The following is a 24,212-nucleotide window of genomic DNA, read 5'->3' on the forward strand; positions in this document are numbered from 1 at the left end:
TATATTTATGAATATACACACACAATGTTTAAAAATTCTTATTTTCAGGAATGCATATGTTTAAATATTAAACAATATTGCTAAAAAGTTTTATTTGAAAAGATAGCATGTGTATGATTAAAATATGAAGAGTGTGTTCATAAATCCACTGGACAAGTGAAAACATGAAACTAAAATGTGCTATTGGATACATTCAAATTAATATTTTAAAATGGAATAAAATATATTGGTAAGCAATTGCTTTAAATCATTTTATAAAGCAATGCATGATTTTATAAAATATTCAACTATTACATTGCAAAGTCAGGAATGTTTGCAACGTGGTTGCAAAATCTTCACCAGAAAATCAGTCCGCTCTCCGACTTCTCTGAGGAGAACCAGTATGGTCTTGGGAAGTATCCTAGTAACTGTGGATCACTGGGAAAGCAAAGCTAGTATTTTGCAATAAACATATAATATTTAATAGCAACGTAAAAAAAATCTAAGAAGCACTTGTGACCAGGAAGATGTTACAAAAAGGGTCTTAAAAAGTTGCTTTAAAGTATTTTAATTATAAAGATTAAAAAATGATAACTCCATTTCATCAACTTCAAATTATCCATCTTAGTAGAGAACAGCACGTTGTGGATCATCACAAATATTTCGTGTGTGTGTGAGCGAGTGTGCGCTTGTGTGTGTGTGTGTGTGTGTGTGTATGTGTGTTTAAAAACCATTCTTATTTTTCCTCCAGTTGATTATACTTTTGTAATTACATAAGCAGTGGTTAATATTAAGATTAGATTTAAACTTATTTGCATTTCTTAAATAAATATCCAATAACATGCTGAGATGTGGGGTCAAATTTAATTAACCCAGGATTTTAAAATTGACATGAATTATCCCCAAAATAGATAACCCACACATTTTTAATTGAGTAGTTGGCATGGGAATATTCCACTTTTAAACATCTTTAGTTTGTGGAGAAAGTTGAATGTAAAAAGAATCTTTGTTAAATGTGTCCAGTGAGAGAAAAGTGCTAATTCCATTATTAAATCAAAATTCACACCTAGGAACATGCATAAAACCACATTTAATATTTTTTTTAAAATATAGTTAAATAATGCTTTTTAAAAAAAATGTTTCATGAAGTCTAAAATGTTGGTAACTTTCAAGGTTTCACTGATTATTTATTATGTTGAAAAACATTTAAAATAATAATGTCTTTGCTCTATCAGATTTCTGTGTGATATCTAAAAATGACATGGAAATGTGGAAATAGCTTTATTGGCTATAAGGAAGGATATTACTCATTAATTAGGTAGGTTGTAAAACTCTGATTTGGTGAAACTAACTAATACTGGTCTGAGGGGAATCGTGTCAATAGATTTGAAAGGAGACTTTAGAATTTAGGGATTATATTCTCTAAAATTAATTGTATATCCAATGAATGGTTAGCGCCTCTTTCTTAACAACTAACTGTATCACACAGAAAAGCCCCTAAAAATTTTGGTTTATAGAAAGGAAAGAAAGCTGCATAACTCTACATTAGAGAGTCTTTTTATAATGATCTCAAAGTCTGGATTTCAAAAAGTGAGATGATTTCAATATTTAACATATCTTTTGGAAAATAAATTAGTTTGTCCAAAAATTTTAAAGAAAAAAAGAATAATGTCAATTGTGATGTATGTAAATAAACAACTACAACCACGTGAAGAGGACCAAAGGCCAAATTTGATGTGTAATTACAATGCTTAAAAATAAACATGCTTTTTCTTTTGGTTTACTAACTGTGTATGTTTTGAATTTACTATGGGTAATTGGACACGTGCCTCTGTATTGCAATATGGACCGAAGATATTTATTCTAGTTTCTTCATTTTTCCAAATAAATGTTTCAAGATAAGGTAATTTAAAGCAGAAAATAATGTGATGCTTTCTTAACCACGGAATATTGTGCTCTGGTTGATGCACATAAGCAGGTTTATGTATCTAACATGACTTAGGCTCTTTAACTTTTAATGCACCAATTAAGATGTTCAAACCTCAGATTTAAGTAGCTGTCTATGGCTGCTGACGGTTGATTTATTTCCTGATAATCATTGGAGCTGCTAAGTGAAAAACCAGAGGAAGCATCTCTTTAAGAACACTGCTCTTCTGCGTGTAACGCTTGCTGAACTCAGACTCTGTGATTGTGACAGGGGCAAAAGGCGCGTGTGACATCTAAACCATCTGAACAGATTGCCCCCTTTCTTGGTGAATTGTTTTTTCATCACGTAACATATTTTTTACCATTGTTAAAATGCTGACTATTGCCTGTGGTTTGGAATTTGATACTGAACTTGGGATAGTAAGATTGGAGATGTGCTACATGGTTTTAAAATTTCAGATAGGCTATGAAGAAGGGAGTGTTGGTAAATCATTCAAGTAAGCAAAATATATTCACCCCTGTGGTAGGCAGAATACAGACCCTCCAAAGATGTCCACATTGTGATACCAAAACCTGTGAATAGGTACATTATGTGGCAAAGGAGACTTTGCCTACATGATTAGGTAAAGATCCTGAGAAGGGGACCTTCTCCGGTATAATCCAGGTGGGTCCAATGTCATCACAGTGGAGATAGACGAGTCAGAGATTTGAAGGTGCTTTGAACATGAAGGAAGAGATCAGGAACCAAAGACTGCGGGAGGCCTATAGAAACAAAAAAGAATAGATTCTTCTCTAGAGCTCCCAGAAGGAACATAGCCCTGCTGGTCCCATAATTTTAACCAAGTGAGTTCTAGTTTTTATTTTGACTTCCATAATCTTAAGATAATAAACCTCTAAGTTTGTGGTTATTTGTTATAGCAGGAATAGGAGCTAATACTACCCCCAACACTTTTTAAAGGGGATTGAATGTCTTTTAAGGGCCAATTTCAACATATACTTTTTAAACCATGCAAACAGATGAAATTATTTTTTTAACTACAATTGTACAATAGCTATATTAAAACTCACCACTACAAAGATATTTTGCATTTTAGAACTGAAAAATTCTTACTTCTTAGAGTTCAAAGAATGATTTAAAATTAAGTGTATATTTAAATGTCTTTCTTCTAAAAACCAAAGTGCAGTTTTGAAATTCCTTTCATTTCTTCTTCAGCATAGTGAATGAAAGATATCATAATAACAGAATAAACCACATAAGAAACAAGAGTGTTATTTTTAATTCCTCTGTAGCTGCCTTCCTTATTCATTTGCTGCACTAATCCTTGGTGAATACATCTCATCACCTGATTGTACCCTTGGTAAATTTCCTTATTTTGCAGTCTTTATAGAGGAAAGATACCCATCATCATAAATCTTAAATATCTTTGCAAGTACAAGTGAAAATACAAGCTCATATATGTTAACAGCTGTACAACCGCCTCTTGGGATAAATGTATTATAGATGTAGAACAGTCATAATGGCACTCACAATTTCATTTTTCCCATTTCATAGGTTTTATACCTGTGCCATCTGGGCAATACACCTGGATGTACTACGGTATACTTACAAGGCCTGGCTTTCTAAATGCCCTTAGCTGGCCTCTGACTTTTGTGGAATTATTTTAATTTTTTTATTCACACTAAACCTAAGTGCCTCATATATATTGTGTGCGTATAAATAATATTACAAGGAAGCATATTTTGTTGTGACAAAAAAGATCATAGGATTTCATCTTATGAGACACCACTAACTGAGATCAAGCATTTTCTTTCATTCTCTTTATTAACAAAGAAAGTTTGGATAAGTGTTTTAAGTAATTGGTGCTCATTTTCTCTTCTTTCTTTTCAATTAGAAAAACAATTGAGGTTATTATTAGTATTAAATGAGATAAATGTGCCTGGAAGGCACTTTTGAAGTAATGTTTACATAATGTCTTATGTTATCTCATTGGTAATATTTCTTCAAATTAAATAAAATGTAGTTGAGTAGAAAAAATACTTTTACTTACTTTACCTCTCTCCAATTTTCCTTTTATTCATCAAGACTTTTTTCTTCCCACTCTAAAACTACATCACTACCATATCAGTTTTCTACATATTCTGGGTAGAAAAATTAGAGGTGTTAAAAATACAGGCTTATGCACCCAAGTGAACATAAATCAACTGTAAAATAGTTCTTCGTCATCAGCTATTCCTGCTTGGCTCTTATAGAAGAGGCAACTTTATGACCTTCAGAGATAACCTGGCCTCAAGAAATGTCTGTGCATTCAAATATGGGTGCTATAATAGCATCATTATTTCAATTACACTATGTCTGGTAATGACAAAGTCAAATATTCATTTTAACAGAATTGGTCTGTGGTGTTCTTTACCTTTATTTGGTTCTGCCCTTTCATTTGAGTATTTCTGCTCTTGCAAAACTTTACATCTCCTGGTGCCAAAGTCCTTCAGCTGTCCTGAAAGCCCAGGGCCACACATTTCCTCCTGAATAGCTGCACTAACAAATACTGTTGGAGGAGAATAGTTCTTCAAAATGTTAATTGATTAACAGGAAACAAGGCTCATAAGTTATGCCCAATCTTATTTCATGTGTTGGACCTGGCATGACATACGACCTAATTTTTCCTACTGGGAATAATTTTAACGAAATTAATTGTCCTTTAATTTCTAGAAATAAATATTAATAAATGTAATGTTATTTTTATAAATTATGGTTATAGTAAATAAATATCATGTGGTGGGGAGGTGGGCAAATGAACAGCTGAAACATCATTGTTTGTTGAAGTAAAAGTATACATGCACATATTTTTTTAATCCATCATTATACATCATTTAAAATGTTTATCTTCAAGATACATCATTTAAAATGTTTATCTTCAAGATATGATGGTTATATGAGAGTCAGTGTCGACACTATGGTTTTACCTCTGTCCTCCACTAGTTGAATGTGCAATTGCTGGTCATTGTTTCATCTACTCGGGGGTTATAATGCTGCAAAACAACAATAGCAATAACAAAACAACAACAACAAAAAAACAGACAACTTTCTCCTCATTTCCTGCAGCCCAAGTCCCATTTGCAAATGTTATTTATAAGAAAGGCAGCAGGACTGGGAAACAAACCAAAGAAAATAATGTTATCATAAATGCTTCAAAAGAGACTTGTGGCTAATGGCTTTTGAGAAACCATAGGGAGTGAGGGAGTAACACTTCCACTCGGTTGAGCAGGCTTCATTTTTTAAAGCCCTGTGAACTATTTGAAGAGCTTTGTAGAATCGCACTTCTGAATCAGAACTCTGTGGTTTTAAAAGTGGCTGTTACTATTCTAATAGCATGAATGGAAATAAGAAAATAGGGGGAAAGTTTCAAGATGTAACTTGTGGAAATGCATCGGCCATTTGCATGGTGGTCAGGCACACATCCAGGGCAGCAGGCATTCTTTCATGGTGATAAATATAAAAGATGACTTTGAAGGAAACTATGCATGTAGATGAGGATCACACTAGGACAAAGTCATAATTTTACGTACAGCTTAGGGAAAAGGTAGTAGTTCAAACATTCCTCGACACCTCTTTTAAATGGATATACACCATCCAAATCAGTCCTGCAAATCATATTGGAGGGTTCTTTTTATTCAATTTTTTAACGTTATTAGAGTTAACATATATAACTCAGGTGGGGTCAGTTAATGAGATAGTAAGATCAAATCTTTTGTGTGGTGCTTATACATTACATAAAAGTTGCCTGTTTATCACTCAGGATTTTTGTATACATTTAAAAAATATTTATAAGAAAGGCATATGTGGTGAAAAGAGGGAGTCAGAGGACTTGTGGCCTAAAGATTTGCTGAATGAATGTATCCGCCATGAGCCAATGGTATTACTCTGAGGGAGTCATTTCATTCTCCTCTTCTGGATATTTCCATCTGTGAAAAAAAGCCTTTTTTAAAAAATCAGTTACCTGTGCCTCTCTCTATCTCCAGAATTCTATGGCTTTTATAATAAAGTTGTTATTTCAAATTAGTATAGACATTGAACTCAGAGGTTTAGAGAATAAGTTTAGAGGACATCAATTTTCAAACCTGTCAGTAAGAACAAACAAATGAAAAATCCTTACTTGGGTTGTTCCCAGCCCTATTCTGGTTCCTGGGCCTAGCAATATGCACTAACACCTCACCGGTGTCCCAGGTCTGCCTCCATGGTCTGTGCTATACACACTTGTCAGGTCATTTTAAATAATAGATATTGTTGTTACTGTCTTTTTTTTTCTGTGACTTCCCAGCAAGACTTTGAGACATACATTACTTAAGCAAAAATTCTGACTTATTCTAACACAGTTAACTCTAAGAATTCTTTGTTCCTAATCAGAACCCCCCAAAAAAGTTTACTTAAGAAAAGGAAAGAAGAAAATAATTATGGAAAACCCAGGTTACTTTGTTTGTAAGTAAACACTATCGCCTCCAACTCATGTCACTAAAATTTACAGATTCTCAATTCATTTGAAAACAAATAATTGAGCTAAAAACAATTTGACTTACATTAGGCACAGATATAGTGTCTTAAAGGAAGATCTGAAGCCCAAATGTACAGATTTTTATCTCATTAGTTCCTAAAGAAATGCTTGTAACTTTGAAGTGGGCAATTCTTTGAATAATCTGATCACTAACTAGTAAGGCTTTACTGAATATCTATTTTGACTTCCAGGTCATTAATTCTCAGCATTCTGTCCTCAGATAGAAAGTAAAATCTGCAAGAAAAAAAAGATGGTCTATCTGAAGTTCAAGTGAATATGAACTTTTATGGGGTGTCTGGAATTTCCTTCCTGTACTAAGCAATGACAATAATGGAAGATAACTAAAGAAATTAGAAGAGTTTTTATCTTCTCTGGGTTGTGAAAGCTCAGTTTTCTAATATGAAAAATGCTTTGATAGTTGGGTGAAACATTGAGAGCATTTATTTTATGATTTTAATTGAGCTTCCCAGGTCATGCCTACTGAATTTTGGATCTTCCTCCAGCCATTCAGTTTTTGATCTTATAACTTATATTGTTTCCAGAAACTTTCAATAAAGTCAACAGTGAATTGTTCACTTGGATAACCTTATTCTTTCCTTAAAATAAAACAAAGGAATGTCTACCAAAATCAAATAGTTAAAAAATGTTATGAACAATTAAAAAGTGAGTTTAGTTTCAAATCTCACATATATATTAGATATCAACAAAAATTAAACATAGAATAGCATTATTTCATAGAGGGGAAAATATTTTTTGTTTTAAATTCTATACAAATGGGAACTTTACAGATGAAATTCTATTTTAAAGCAGATACAATAAGGCAGCTATTTTTACTGGGAAGAGATGAGGAAACACACATCCTTCCCAAAAAAGTCAATCAAAGGAACATGGGATTTTTCAGGTTTCCCACACCCTTACTCTTCCTCCCTAAGATGTGAATACATCTCGTCTTGGGCACATCCAGCACCCACCTCAGAATACTACCATTGTCACTAAGGAGAGTTTGTACTGACCTCAAGTGTGATGAAGAAGCAGGTAAGTTGAGACCACTGCACCTATACTCCTTGCACAGTTAAATGCCTGTGTAAACTAGACACAATCTAAATGAAGGATTTTCAGGGGAGAAAGAACATTATTTTTTCTTGAAATATGATTTTGCTTTTCCAATACTGAGAGACCCATGGGTACAGGAACTATTTCCATTTCCCCTGAATGCACCCTTAGAGAAACAATAGGGAAGGAGTGAGGAAAACAGAATTGCCACTTGGTCTCAGCCTTGTGGGCTCAATGGGTTCAAGGGGCACCGGAGGACAATGTCTTGTCTAAGGACAGGCAGCTGCTACTCATTTCCTACTAATGATTACCATGAGGAAACAGGGGCTCAGGATTGCCAGATTTAATTTTTTTCAAAAGTTGCTATTTATAGATACTTTTAAATGAAATCTCATACATTTTTTAATGTTGACTATTAATTCAAAAATATTTTAATAGTGTAAGTTAGACAAAGCTCAACCGCAGGCTACCTACTGAGAACTTCTGATCTGTAATCTCATTTTTGTTTTATTTTATCTTGATATATATATATATATATATATATATATATATATATATATATATTCTCCTCAAAATCAGGGATGAAAGACCAAGGAAATTTTGTGTAAGAGAACAAAACCAGAGTTTAAAAAATGATCTGTGTTATGGGTTACCTTAGACAAATCACAATTTTCTGTGCCTGTTTCCTCTTCTGCAAATAAAAGAGCTGGACTTCTAAACTATATTCCACTCTAATTTCTATAACTTTGACATCCTGGAGGAGTTCTTCACAACAGATTGGAAATGCACGAGTGTCCAGGTAAGTGCACGTTTTCACTGAGGTCAGGATTTACAAGCATAGATGTAAAGATGTACTTAATAGCAGCTATCAGTCCAATCCACTCTACTACTTTTCCTTTGTATTGGCCAATGTCATATGTCCTTTAGACCCACACACTCCTAGCTACTATGCCATATTGTATTAGCTGCTCAAGCGTCTATGGAAAGAAAATAGAACTGCTTATCTGCAAAATTCATCACTACAGAAAACAAACCAAAAGTTATTTTAGATTTTATTTTTTACTTAATTCTAAAGTCTACATTAAATAACTAGAATGTTTCTAAAAGTCATTTTGTGTGTAATTGCTTTAATTTATGATGTTTGTATGTTGCTTTCAAACAACTACCCAGCAGTTTCCTTGAAATCATGTGTCCAGCTGACATGGCTCTGTCCACTTCCTCTTAGTGCAGATTCTTCAGCAGAAAAGCAGATTGTACCTCTGGAGAGACAAGAGAGATTAGAACTGATTACAGTTGTTTTATTAAAAAATAAATATGATAATAGGCAAGAAGCTTGCTTAGGTATCACTGTTTTGTCTAATCTAATGAATCCCAAAGCTAAGTGATCATGTGAATCAATAGATTGGTATTAAAAATATGAATTACTACCTAGTCAGAGTGGCTCATGTGGTTGAGTGCCATCCTGTGCACTGAAAGGTTGCCACTTGATTCCTAGTCAGGGCACATGTCTGGATGGTGGGCTTGATCTCCTTTCAGGATGAGTACAGAGGGCAACTGATCAATGTTTCTCTCTCACATCAATGTCTCTCTCTCTCTTTCTCTCAAGTATGTATGCATAGCATTTTCTATCTCTAAGTATATATGCAGGTCCTCTAGTGAGGATTTATATATATACTAGAGGCCCAGTGCACAAAAATTCATGCACTGGGTGGGGGAGGACTCAGCCCGACCTTCCCCCTCTCATAGTCCAGGAGCCCTCAAGGTATGTCCTACTGACGGCTTAGGCCGGATCCCCACTAAGCTGCAGTCTGGCCTCTGTCTGCAGGAGGCAACCAGGCCAATCAGGGGAAGGCACTGCCCCCATCACACCACTGCTGCTTCCACTGCTGGCAGCCGACCCTCCTCGGCCCTCACAGCCAACTCTGGCATGCTCTCTCTGGCACAGATTACGCTGTGACTTATCGGTGGGTTGGTGACACCTGGCCTCCACTGTGAAGGCCTGAACTTGCCTTGGTGTTTCTCTCAGCCTCTCTCTGTCATTTAGTTTGTTGTGGTGTCATCTCCTCGGCCTTCGCAGCTACTGCAGCTTTGTCTGGAATAACGTCTGGAAGACGTCCAATCTATCCAGTCTAATTAGCATATTACCCTTTTATTAGTATAGATACTAGAGGCCCAGTGCATGAATTCATGCACCTGTGGGGTCCCTCGGCCTGGCCTATGCAATCGGACGAAACTGGCCCTCCAGCATCCCCCAAGGGGTCCCGAATTGTGAGAGGGTACATGCCAGGCTGAGGGACCACACTGGTGCATGATCAGTGCTGGGGAGGGACACGGGAGGTTGGTCAGCCAGGGAGGGACCACAGGAGGGCTCCAGGGCATGTCTAGCCCATCTCGCTCAGTCCCGATTGGCTGGACCCCAGCAGCAAGCTCACCTACCAGTCGGAGCATCTTCCCCCTGGCAGTCAATGCATAACTGGTTGACTGGTTGACTGTCTGCCCCCTGGTGGTCAGTGCACATCATAGTGAGTGGTTGAGCGACCTTAGCATATCATTAGCATATTATGCTTTGATTGGTTGAATGGTGGACCAGACAACCAGATACTTTGCATATTAGGCTTTTATTATATAGGATTTGGGCCTTATCCCTAGAGATTTGATTTCTGGTTCAAGTTAGGGGAACCACTTTTTAAATATAATACCTTTACTTACAGATGAGGAATTGGTTATGCAGTACTTTTTTACCCGGGGTAGCTTCAAATTCAAATCTTCATCTAAACTTCTTTACAGTTGATTTTAACTTCAAAAAAGTGAATTCTTTCCAACGCATAATTTTTAAGTGAATCATACTCAAAAGCTTACCATCACTGTTTGGTGACATAAAAATTGACAATTAAATATAAAATGCATAAAGTATTTGTTTTAGGCTAAAATCTGTCCTCCCAAAATCTATATATTGAAGCCCTACAGCCCAGTACCTCAGAGTAAGACTGTTTTGGAGATGGAGCCTTTACATAGGTGATAAAGTTAAAATGAGGCCTTAGTGGGGATATTAGTCCATCTGACTAGTGTCCTTCACAAGGGGAAGATCTGAGCACACTAAGCAGTACCAGGATGCACACCACAGAGGGAGGACCATGTGAAGATACAGTGAGCTTCCTCGCTCTGCCATGTAAGAATACCAATGAGAGCCCAGGAAGAGGGCTCTTACCAGAACCTACTCTTAGACTTCCCAGCCAGCAAAACTGTGAGAAATAAATGCCTGTTTTTTTGAGCCATCCAGATTATGGTATTTTATTGTAGCAGCCTGAGCTGATTAAGACAGTGAAGCTGTGTTACTTCAAAGGCTAGGTCATAAATGTCATTGAGCTTCCTCCTCTCACTCTCCCTCTCTCTCAGAAGTCCTGCATGGGCTCCTGAAGCTCACCTGTAAGAAACCTGGCTACCCTGAAGCCATCATGCTGGAGAGACCACATGAAGTCAGAGGACAAGGTCTGAGGAGAGTCAGCTATTGCAGCCCCACCTGTCTGAGTCGTCCCAGCCCAAGAGGTAGACATGTGAGTGAGTGAGTGAGCCTTCTGGTGTTTCCAATCCCGGCCTTCCAGCTGCCTGGTCTAACACCAACTGGAGCAAAGCTGACCCATCTCCAATGAGCTCTACCCTAATATCAGACCCATTAGTGAAATAAATGCAGTCGATGTTTTAAGCCACAAGTGTAGGGGTGGTTTGTTACACAGCAACAAATAACTGGAACACTCTCAATGCATTTGATCTCAGCAGCCCTCCTCTTTCTGGAATCTTTTTGTGTTTGGACACCAGGTTTTAGGTCTCCCCCTGCCCAGCAGCATATAAATGAATTCTAGATAATAAGATGGTAATACTGGATGTCCCCCAAAAATGTATACACACTTTAACAGCTGATAGCTCAATTTTGAAAATGAAATGTATTTTAACAAACACCACCTTTATAATTATTCGAAGTGCATGTATACATTTTGGGGTAACCCTATATTTTGCAGCATTTTCTTTTCCACAATACTGTATTTTTCACAGATTATGCTTACAATAATTAACTATGGGGGGAGGGTTATTAATACTGATTCTTCTCTTTATTACATAAAAACAACCTGATTATAGAAATAATTACTTAAATGTAGAGCCCACACAGAAGATAATTCTAGCCACCTTTGATTTGGGGAGCAAAGATTCCACAGTGAGGACATAAATGAATTGAAATCTTTGCTTTTATTCAATTAAGCAGCTTTAAGGACCCAGTTAAAACATGAAAACAGAGTAAGAAAAAAAATAACTTTCCTGTGGGACTCCAGCTCTCCACAGCAGAGTCATTCACTTTTTATGATCGTTATAATTATTAGCAGTGACGGTGATAACAATATATCATTTATATAGCACTTTAGAACTGCACAGAGCTTTCCCACCATCATTTATTAGCTCATCTTCAGAACACTCTTTAGTAATAAGTTAATATTTCTGCCTCCATTTAACAGGTAGAAATTGAGGCACAAGGGGCTCAAGTCACTTGTCTAAATTCAGTCAAAAGTCAATTGGTGGCCTGAATTGTACACCCAGTAATGTTTGTTAAAAGATAAACTGAGGCATATTAAAAAAATGTAAGAGTTTGTTTTGAGCAAAAATCAATTCAAATCAAGCAGCATCCAATCGAACAAACAGAAAGGAGTTCCAAGAAACTGTACAAAATGTGAGAGTTTGATTGGCAGAAAGGAACAGTAACAAGGAAGCTATACTAGGCAAAAATCTGGTTGGTTGTTGCAAAATTGTAGGTATCAGGCAGACACCTAACTAGTGCTGATCGGGCCGTTCCTGATTGACTGGCTTAAGGTCTCATTTTTGGGAGAACTGAAACAAATGAGGTTAAGTCTCAGTTTCGTAAGGTAGCATAAGTGACTCCATTTTGGACTTGCTGTCTTCTTTTCAACATGTTACTAAAAGCACCATCCTTCCAGACCAGCCTAAACCTCACTCAGCAACTCTCACTTACTACTTCTAACAGAAGTGACAAACTTGATTTTTAAATCAGATTCTCTGGTATTTTAGCATGCAATCTTAATGAGGTGCCCCCAAAGTGAAATTTTTTTCTCGACTGAGAGGATAATTTGAAGACAAAAATAAGTGTAAGTGTGTAAGCTACACCTCTATCTGTATAAGGTACATTACTTAATAAGTAAGCCTTTCAAGGTTAATGCCAGCACTCTTTGAAAATAATGGGAGAGGTGAATTACATATGAGAAATGTATCAAGTATAACCTAGAGAGGTTATGGGATTATCTTACTTAGTTAATTTTAAGAATAGCCTATACCTCAATGGTGTCTCATGTACAGGTAAAGGATATGTAACATTGACTAACTAATTTAAATAGGAAAAGTCTAATTCAATAGGAATGTTGATACAATGTTCAGGTCAAATTTTAAAATCTCTGTTGTTAAAGATACTAAAGTTGCCTACATTTTACTAATAGGTGCCAGGGCTATTAGCCTAATTATTCAGTTCCCTATATATCACGTATAGCAGTGTGTATACTATCTTGGGATAGATTTCTTTATAGAGAGAACACTACCTTTCCTTTCTCTATCTCTCCCTCATGTCCTATCCCTCTTCCAATTATTGCAGCATAATCAGTATCTAGCTAGAGTGGACCACCTAGGTTTTCCCCAAACCAAACTGACATTCTGTTCTCAAACAGTGGAACAAAATAGGATATCTTAATATGCTCTTGCAAAACTCATTGAAACTTAGCATTTGTGTTTTGAGCACAAATATGACAAGTCAAGGACCCATTCTCCTGGCCTCCCCCTCAGAGATGCCCGTCACCCAGCATCCATTCCATGTCTTGTGGCTGACACGCTAGCCCACACACACACAATCGTGGCACCATCTCTATGGAATCAGAAGACTCCTTTTCTTTTGCTGGCTTCCTCATCCTCCAAGCAAGAATTCAAATGTCAATCACTTCTAGCTGGATTTCATGGAGCAGCATCATAAAAATGGTCACCAATCCAATTGCAAATCACTTGATGAATCTTCTTTGAAGAGCTGCCAATAATGCTAATCGTCAGATGGTTGACTCCAGCTTTGTAAGGATGCGTTTGTGAAGAACAGCAATCTCTGTGACTTTGACAAAGGAACTGCTGACTTGCATCACTGTTTGTATTTTGATGTGAAAGAGCAAATCGATTTATAGAGCTTTTGCTTGCAGATGTAGGATATGATTAGTATGCAGAAAGACCTTTCCACAGTGTCATTTGTTTATTTAGCTGCCTCTGCACTCCGCTCTGATTGTGTATACCTAATTAATGTATACAAAGCTAAAAGGAATAAAACCATGGCTCCACCATCACAGCATACTGTAGAGCATGGTATTTGTCGCTTTTGGGTAGGGGGGGGCATTCCAATTTTACTAGCTGCACACCAAATTAAACATACAGATTTATAAACCATAACAATACAAAATGCAAGATTTTTTTCGTCAGTGTTCCTCTTAGCTATTTTAAACTCAAATAGGTGCAAATTAACGTGCTTGAATATGAAAAGGATGTGCTTTCTTCTCTGTCTTGTATTTGAATTTTTATTCAAAGCAGTTGTTGAGTCTGTATGAAAAGTACCCGTGATTTCTTCCAGAGGTCAAAGTACTTTGTAAAACATCCTGTGAGACCTGCATCATCCCGTTCTTCAAGGCCTCACTATTCAGATGCTTGGAAATTTTAGCTGAGAAAGAGTTTAGAGTGAAAAAGCAAAGACGCTAGAGACCTTCATGTCAATAATGAATGATCAATAGAAGACACACACTCGAAAATTGACATTCAGTCAGCAGTTCCCTGTTATTCACGCACATTTCACATTGTCTATTCAGGTTCTGCAAGAGGCATGGGTAGCAAAATGGCAAAGCGGCTGCAATCTTTAGACTACCAAATAATGAAATCCAGAGTGACATCTAGTGACATCCTACATTAGAAGCACTTGCTTTGTACCTTGCAAACCCAGCCACATTATCCAGCACCATCCGCTAGTTAGACTTTCTAAACAGGGACCCACACTTTCTGTCTCATCACTGGCAACACTCTGCAGTCATGTTCTTAAATACTAGTTGCCCCCAGTGTTTGCCTTGGCCTGATACAAACTTCTCTTACTTTTCAGTCACCGAACTATGAAGACTTCAATCATTGATGACAAGTTGAAATTGCTCTTTGAATTTCTCCACCGCTGTTCAATCCATGGCGAGCAAGCCTTTCTCCAGGTCCCGCCCGGCTCTCGTCTCTGTGTCTCTGCTGCAGCAGGAGCAGCAGGCCGGGATCATTGCCTTAAATCATGCAGTGAGCTGCCGGAACGTTCAAACCTCTCCCGGAGCACAAGCCGAGGGAGCTGTTATCTTATTGCTGAAACCCAGAACATGCTATCCCATCTAAATCACGGGTGTCACGGTCTCATTTGCAATAAAATCTCTTTGATCTTTTTTTTTCCTAACGTATTAGGGATTCTCCCCGCAAGGAGGGTTGTTCTGAATAATTTGGCTACTATAGAAAGAGAAAAGGAAAATTTAAATAAGGGGGTGAAACTGATATAGTGTTAAAAATAAAAGACCCAACACATGTTTTTCATGAATATAAGGCTTTTTACAATGACTCTTTAACCTGGTGTGAACCTCACTTGGAGTATAACAAAGGCATGTTCACTAAACTTCTCAGTACAATGGCTATCTTTTTTTTCTTCTTCTTCTTCTTAAGTATCTTAAACAGGACTGTTCTCTTTTCCCTAGGCTCCTCCCCAAATGGGACATGAAGAGCGCGACACACATAAAATTAAAATAAACAAATTCCCAAGTGGAAAGCACAGAGGTCTGTGGGCAAGACAAGTTTCCTGCAATAACCATAATTAAGAACAGAACGATATAAATCTATCTTGTGATTCCGTAATAAGAAAATAGTTAAACAATATTTTCTCCTAAATACCATTTAAAAAGCTGGATAAAGAAGACTATGATAGCATTAAATTTACTTCCTCTAGGTTTTCAAGTATGAGATTCATGCATTATCTCATAGAGATATGCCACATGGGGCGGGGAGGGGGGGAGTAAAAGATAGAATAAGTCAGTCAAGTTCCCTGAAACCCTGTCTTTAAGCTTACATCTAAAGACAGCAATTCCCGCCAGGACTCACAGCAGGAAAGAACATCTAAACTGATGAATGAGCCTCAATTTACCTTTGCACCAGCTCCTTGTATTGGCTTTGAATTTCACAAGATTGCTCTTTACTTCACAGAGTCATCCTAACATTTTTGCTCAAGTCCATTTCATTCAACTGCTTTGTTTTACGGATGAAGAAACAGAGGCCTGAGGATTTAAACACTTTCCTCCCATGTTGCAGTTTTAACACAGAGAAGACCTGGGAGAGAATTTAGGCTTCCTGATTTGCTGTCCATTTCCCCCCACTATATCACTTGGTTGCATGCTGTCATTCTTTAAGGCCAAGAAGAAAGTGTAATAATTATTGTCAGGACTATGATAATGAACAATTTCACAATTTGTTAATCTGTTAATTTTTTGCTCTTCTCTAGATTTCTTTGGAATTTATTTGCAGACTATATATATATATTCAAAACCCCTCTAATTTGAAGGAAGCAGCATTTTATAGGGGGTAAAGAATAACATGAGAGAAAAAGATATTTGGGTTTTTATTCTTATCTGTTCTGGTAAATATTTGGGAAATTTTGAATACCTGTTTTATCTGTTATAAAAAGACATTCATGCTATGATCTCTAAAGTCTCTCCTAGCTTTATATATTTACCCTTTGTACCTTATCTACATATCTTGGAATTTTTAATGTATAGTATAAAGTTTGTTTCTCACATAACTAGACAATGATTTTAAGCTGTATACATTTTTAAATATAGTGGTGCAGTTTTTTCCTGTGAATTTTCTCTAATATTTAAATTGAAACTGCTCACTGATTGGAAACCTATATTCAAAAAATGAGCAACAACTCATTTTTCTTAGATAGAAAAGGGTTTTTTTCCTTCATCTTGTATCTTGCCAGTTTATTTCATCTTCTTCTTGACAAAATCATTCACACAAATTCTTGCCTAATTTTTATGCACTTGCTTAATATGTAATGCCATTCTCATTCTTCAATATCTTTTCAATAAACTGATAGATTGATAGTATACTTCACTCTCTTTTTCATCTTTGTATCTCCACAATTTAGAAGAGTGCTTGCTCTTATATGTGGCAGGTATGCAATGTGTTACAATAATAAATGAATACACAAAAATTAGGACCAAAAGAAACCTTGGCGTTACTAATCCAGCTGCTTCATTTTAAGGCCATATAACCATTGAGTCCCACAGAGATTCATTGACTTACCCATTGTTACCTAACAAAGTCAATAGAAGGACCTCTTGACTGATAATTCCATATTCCTTCCACTATTTCTTTCCTTTTACAAAGATACTTTGGAAACATTATTATAAAGCATTTGCTATGTAAATGATGCTTAGTTATTTTCCTCACATTAAGTTCCCAAATATATCTCACATATAGTTAACCCAAAACCATATGCTTTTCAATATATAATTAATAAGCTCATCAATACTACTTGATCAAGCTGGGAGCATGGCACATGTGCTAGGCTGCATAATGGTACCAAAAGATATCTAGATTGTAACCTCCAGAACCCAAGAATGTTCTTATGTGTCAAAAAAGATGTTGCAGATATTATTTGGTATCTTGAGATGGGAGATTATCTTCAGATAGATTATTTGGATGGACCCCTGAATTTCAGAAGTGTCCTTATGAGTGTGAATTAGAGGGAGATTTGACTACAGAAAAGAAGGTAATATGAGGGCTGACACAAGATGCTGCATTACTAGCTTTGAAAATGGAAGGACCAGAATGTTTCAAAAGATGGTATTGTGACCAAAGTTAATTTTCTTCCTAAGATCTAAATAAAGAAAAACAGTTTCCCATCCTATATAATAAAGAGGGAATATGCAAATTGACCATCACACCATTACACAAGATGGTCGCCCACATGTGGTCACAAGATGGCCACCACAAGATGGCTGGCAGTGGAAGGCAATTGTGGGCAATCAGGCCAGCAGATGAGGGCAGTTGGGGGTGACCAGGCTGGCACCAGGCCTGCAGGGGAGGGCAGTTAGGGGCGACCGGGCTGACAGGGGAGGGCAGTTGGGGGCAATCAGGCTGGCAGGGGAGCAGTTAGGCATTGGTCAGGCTGGCAAGGAGTGGTTAGGGGGTGATCAGGCAGGCAGGCAGAAGCGGTTAGGGGCAATCAGGCAGGCAGGCAGGCGAGCGGTTGGAAGCCAGCAGTCCCGTATTGTGAGAGGGATGTCGACTGCTGGCAGTTGGACATCCCCCAAGGGGTCCCAGATTGGAGAGGGTGCAGGCTGGGCTGAGGGACACCCCCCCCCCCCGCATGAATTTCATGCACGGGGCCTCTAGTAAAATAAATAAATGAATACATGCTCAAGATGAAATGATCCTGAAAAAGAAAATGCTGGGAGAGAGAAAGATGTGCACTGGGAGAATGTTCGTGTTTTCCAGAGAGAGGACGTGAATATAAGTAATGCACCTCTAGAAGATGGAAAATTCAAAGAGATAGATTCTCTTAGAGCCCCCAGAAGCAGTACAGCCCTGTGGACACCTTGATTTTGACCCAGTGAACCTGATTTTAGACTTGTGATCTCAGAACTGTAAGAGAATAGCCCTAGCTTGTTTGGCTCAATGGACAGAGTGCCAGCCTGGGGGCTGAAAGGTCCTGGATTCGATTCCATTCAAGGGCACATGCCCTAGTTGTGGGCTCAATCCCCAGTAAGGGGCATACTAGAGGCAGCCAATCAATGATTCTCTCTCTCAATTGATGTTTCTCTCTCTCACTCTTCCTTCCTCTCTGAAATCAATAAAAAATTATGTAAAAAAAAGAAAGAAAAAAAGAACTGTAAGAGAATGTCTGCAGTTTTAAGCCACTGTTTTTGGTAATTTGTTGCAGTAATAAAGGAAAGTAATACAGTAGACACAGTATTGGTTGGGGAGTCAAGAGCTCTGGCTTAAACTTGGCTGACTTATGCCATCTCTAGATGTTAGTTCTACAGATGCCTTTCTGGGCTCCCAGAAGTATAATGAAATTTCTCAGTACTGTATTTTTATTCAAGGTCAGCGAACCATCTCAATGCAAGACAACACCTTATCCTCTGGAATATAAGTTAGAAAAAAAAGTCTCCAGAGGAAAAATAAAGTCCCTTCCTTCTTGAAACAGCTGATCAATGATTCTCTCTCATCATTGATGTTGCTATCTCTCTCCCCCTCTCCCTTCCTCTCTGAAATCAATAAAAAATATTTTTAAAATAATAAATAAGTAAAAAAGTTTACTTATTTTGAGGTCTCATCCAGTTCTCTGGGAACAGGAAAAAAAAAAGATGATTTCTTGAACACTTTGATGGAGATTTAGCAGGACTCAACCTTCCTCCATTGGTGACATGTTGAATTATGAGAAACCTGATAAAGCTCAAGGGTTAATCCAAACCATGTATTTGTTTTAGGCATTACTCTACTGTGGAGTATTATTTCAGAGTGATCTTCCGCTTGAGAAAATGATAAGTTAGTGTCTGCAAATTCTATAAATGAAATTAAAGTACACACAATACCAGAAATAATAGTGTATTATAAATAACTAGAGGCCCAGTGCACGAAAATTCATGCACTTGGGGCGTGGGGGGCGGTGTCCCTCAGCCCGGCCTGCACCCTCTTGCAGTCCAAGACCCCTGGGGGGATGTCCACCTGTCAGCCTAGGCCTGCTCCCCCAGGGAGCAGCAGCCAGACATCCCTCTGGCAGCCCAGGAGCCCTCAGGGGATGTCTGGCTGCTACTTAGGCCCATGGGGAGCAGGCCTAAGCTACAGTCAGACATTCTTAGTGCTACCGAGGAGGCGGGAGAGGCTTCCACCACTGCCGCTGCGTTCACACCTGTCAGCCAGGCTTCTGGCTGAGCGGAGCTTCCCCTGTGGGAGCACACTGACCATCAGGGGGCAGCTCCTATGTTGAGCATCTGTCCCTGGTGGTCAGTGTGTGTCATAGTGACCACTTGTTCCCAGCCATTCTGCTGTTAGGGTCAATTTGCATATTAGCCTATTATTATATAGGACTAGTAGCCCGGTGCACAAAATTCATGCACTGGGGTAGGGGGGAAAGGGGCCCCTCAGTCTGGCCTTCACCCTCTCCAATCTGAGACCCCTCAGGGAATGTCCAACTGCCTGTTTGTGCCCACACTTTTAACAGATAACAGCTCCATTGTTGTTTCTTTCTTATGCTTAAAACCATTGGAATTAGTAGGTATTCAAAGTGTGTATACATTTTTGGGGGACACCCTGTATATCTCTAGTCAGTGGTGAAAGAAACCAACAGCAGATTTGGAACCCCCAGACAGGGAACCTCGCTCACTCCCCACATGTCTCCCCACTTCACTTTCCACCTTCGTGGACAGCAGGAGAATCAACATTTTCTCTCATTAATTCGGAAAAGCACGTCCTGTCACCCGCTGCCCGGCTGGAGTGTGCTAGGCCCCAAGCAAGCGAGGCTCAGTCAGGGCAGCCTTCGCTCATGGGTGCTGGCACCCAAAGTGCACATTTCTCCTCTACAGTCGCCCCGACTATCCCACTGTTTCACCGAGAGGACGGAATTCCTCTCCACCTCTGGGTTCTTGATCTTGAATGCTGACAGAAGGCACCTCAGCGAGGGTCGCCTGTGCCCACCAGGTGTGTCTGTCTGCATCTGCTCCTGCCTCAGCACCTGCATTAACCCCCCAGAGGTGATCTCGTAGCTGCACTGGCCTCCGTGGGAACAGAGCATCACCACTCTGCCCTCTCACTGTAATCTCACAGGCACCCACCCTCAGCACCCAGAACACCCAGACACTCTCCAAAGGACGTGAGCACATCAGAGGGGATGTGTGCACATCCTGTGGGGGTGTTAGGCATGCTGGGTTGATGGAAGTGCGGTGGGAACTTGTGCGCGCCTTGGTTTGCAACTGTTGCAGGCGTGGGAGGGTGACAGTGTGCTGGGGGATGTTCACACGCCAGGGGCGATGTGCACACCAGAGGCCTCTGGCTTTGCAGATCCGCAAACCCCCGTGGTGCAGCCAGGAGGACGTCAGTCTGGCCAGCCACTGTGGCTGTCCCTGGGATCCTGCACCTTCTGGGCCAGGAGGCAGATCTTGCGCAGCCACTCCTGGGCGCTGATGGCCTGCAGGCGCTACTTCAGCTCAGCCTGCAGGCTCCACTTGGCGCGCTCACAGCTGTCACCACCGCCATGTGGGGAGTACAGGCCACCCTCCGCTGGCCTGCCTCCCCTCTCCAGAGGCTCTCTGCACTGCTCACCTACCCAGAGTGACTGGGGCTGGGTGGAAGCCAAGCGTCCTGCCCTGCCCAACCCTGGCTGATCCTCCCCTGTGCGAGCTGCTGCCCCGCCAGGAAGGGTCATGGATCCGGGACCCGGGACTGCAGACAGCCTCAAGCACTGCCCCCCTCCCAGCAGGTCATGAATATGGGTCCAGACCGCCGGCAGCCTCAAGTGCTGCCCCCTGCCCAGCAGGGACACAGATCCGGGTCCCGGGACCGCGGACAGCCTTGCCCTCTGCCACCCCGCCCGCCAGGTCACAGATCCAGGTCTGGACCGTGGACAGGCTCAAGCACTGCCCCCCGCCTGGCAGGGTCACAGATCCGGGTCCTGGACCACGGACAGCCTTGCCCACTGCCGCCTTCAGTATGCAAATTAGCCACCATCTTGTTGCTTCAGGGTGGGGGTCCCGCTTGGGTGCCTGGCCAGCCTGGATGAGGGGATGATGGCTGTTTGCAGCTGGTCACACCCTCTTCAGGGTGGGGGTCCCACTTGGGTACCTGGCCAGTCTGGGTGAGGGGCTGAGGGCTGTTTTCAGGCTGGCGGGTGACTGAAGCTCCCAACCTCTCCTTTTTTTCTTTTTTTTTTTGGGGGGGGGAGATTTATTTACCTTCTATGGCTGTCACTGGAGCTGAGAGCCAGTTTTAACTCTGAGGCCCGGCTGCAGCTCTGAGACCTCAGCTGCTGAAAGCAGGGATCTGCATTTGTTTTATAATTGAAACAATGTTGAGGTCCTGCTGGCTGAAGCCCGGCTGGCTGAAAGCAGGTTTCTGGGGTTTTGTTTAGCTTCTATATTTGCAACATAGTTTCTTAGAGTGCAAGCTCAGAGGCGGGCAGCGGCAGGCAGGGAACCTTCACTTCCTCCTTCACTGGAGCAAGCAAGCCTCCTGTTCGCTTCAGCTGCCTGGTGCCGGCCGCCATCTTGGTTGGCAGTTAATTTGCATATCGCCCTGATTAGCCAATGGGAAGCGTGTTGGAGGTATGGTTAATTACCATGTTTGTCTATTATTAGATAAGATAGAGGCCTGGTGCATGGGTGGGGGCTGGCTGGTTTGCCTGAGGGTGTCCCGGATCAGGGTGGGGGTCCCGCTGGGGTGTCTGGCCAACCTGGGTGAGGGACTGAGGGCCATTTTCAGACTGGCCACACCCCCTTCAGGGAAGGGTGCCCTGCTGGGGTGCCTGGGTGAGGGGCTAATGGCTGTTTGCAGGCTAACAGTGGGGACCCTCACCCCATGAGGGTGTGGCCAGCCTGGGTGAGAGGCTGATGGCTGTTTGCAGGCTGGCCACAGCCCCTTCAGGGTGGGGGGTCCCCACTGGGGTGCCAGGCCAGCCTGAGTGAGGGGCTGAGGGTTGTTTGCAGGCTGGCCACAGCCCCTTCAGGGAGGGAGTCCCCACTGGGGTGCCTGGCCAGCCTGGGTGAGGGGCTGAGGGCTGTTTTCAGGTTGGCCACACCCTCTTCAGGGTGGGGGGTCCTGCTGGGGTGCCTGGCCAGTCTGGGTGAGGGGCTGATGGTTGTTTGCAGGCTGGCCAAGCCCCCCAGTGGGGACCCTTACCCCATGAGGGTGTTGCCAGCCTGGTTGAGGGGCTGATGGCTGTTTGCAGGCTGGCCACGGCCCCCAGCCACCCAAGCTCCCAGTGGAGGCTGGCTGGAAGCAGGTATCTGGGATTTATTTATCTTCTATAATTGAAACTTTGTTGCCTTGAGCGGAGGCCACAGCCCGCCAGGGCAGGCAGGAAGCTTGGCTTCCTCCATCGCCAGGGCAACCAAGCCTTCTGCTTGCTCCAGCTCTGTGGCTGCCGGGCTGCCATCTTGCTTGGATTAATTTGCATATAGTCGCTGTTATTGGCTGGTGGGCATGGCTTGGTGTGCAGCGGAGGTGCGGTCAATTTGCATGTTTCTCTTTTATTAGATTAGATAGACACAGCTATGATTTGAAGAAATGACAGAGAACTATGAATACCCCAAAAATTTTGAGTTGCTTTCTTTTATAAACTTATATGGGTTTTAAGCAAGGCTCCTTGCTGTGTTTCCTGGAAAAATTGGTCCCTTTGATAGTGTGGACTATATGCTTTGCAATACACTATTATGTTGTATATTCTTTTTTAATATTATAACCAATTTTAGACCAACAGGCAATCCTCCCAAGAAAACAATGACTATGTGACAACCATATTCTAAAAGAAAAGTATTTTTTATCTATAAAAGACATCATTAATGGACTGTTCATCCATTTTGATATTTGGAATACTATGGAGGAATTATTTTTAATTCAGTTTAAATAATATTAATACAGTTTTAATTCCTCTATGATAATTTACTTCATATATATTGAATTCTCATTCAATTTTACTAGCCTAGAGTAGAAGCTAAGGGGGTCTTCTAATATAAAAATTGATGGAAAAGATGAAAACATTTTTCTAGTTACCAGATATTGTCCCAGCTGAGGTGGGAGGGGCAATGTGCATATTATTTACCACATAAAATCTCATGAAGCCAAAGTCTAAAACTTTAACATTAGAAATTTCTAAGATATGTACACCATGTAAAGAGTAGTGATGTGGCTGAATACTCTCACTTTTATTTCTTTTCACTGCAGTGTTCAGGCTTTGTGTTTGCCTTGGAAAACAGAAGTATATAACAGATAAAGAGATGTTTGTACATTAAAATAGTAACTTGCAAATAAGCAAAAAATTTTAGACACCAACATTTCCTCAAAATTTTAAAATGAACTATAGATGTTTCTCCATTGAGAACTTGGAAAGCCAGGAATGAACTGAATGATATAGAGGTCCCACCTACCTCTCGTTGCCCCCAACTTCCCCCCCTCACCAGCCTAGTTGCCCATCATTGTGCCCCCTGCCAGCCTAATCGCCCCTAACTGCCCCCCCTGCCAGCCTAATTGCTCCCAACTGCCCCCCCGCCAGCCTGGTCATCCCCAACTGCACCTCCCCCATTGGCCTGGTTGCCCCCCACTGGCCCCTCTGCTGGCCTGGTCTCCCCTCATGTCCCCCCGACCGGCCTGGTTGCCCCACACGGCCTGCTGTTCAGTCTTTTGGTTGTCCCTCACTAATCCCCCTGCCAGCCTGGTCACCCCACACAGCCTGCTTGTTCAGTCGTTTGGTCGTCCCTTGCTAATCCCCCAGCTGACCTGGTTGTAGGCAGCCATCTTGTGAGGGCATGAGGGTTAATTTGCATATTACCTCTTTATTATATAGGATTTTTCTTGGGAAGCAGGTTACAGATGAGGAGGAATAAACAACAAAATTTT

This window comes from Myotis lucifugus, unplaced genomic scaffold, assembly GCF_000147115.1.
Source record: "Myotis lucifugus unplaced genomic scaffold, Myoluc2.0 scaffold_177, whole genome shotgun sequence".
NCBI classification, from domain to species: Eukaryota; Metazoa; Chordata; class Mammalia; order Chiroptera; family Vespertilionidae; genus Myotis; species Myotis lucifugus.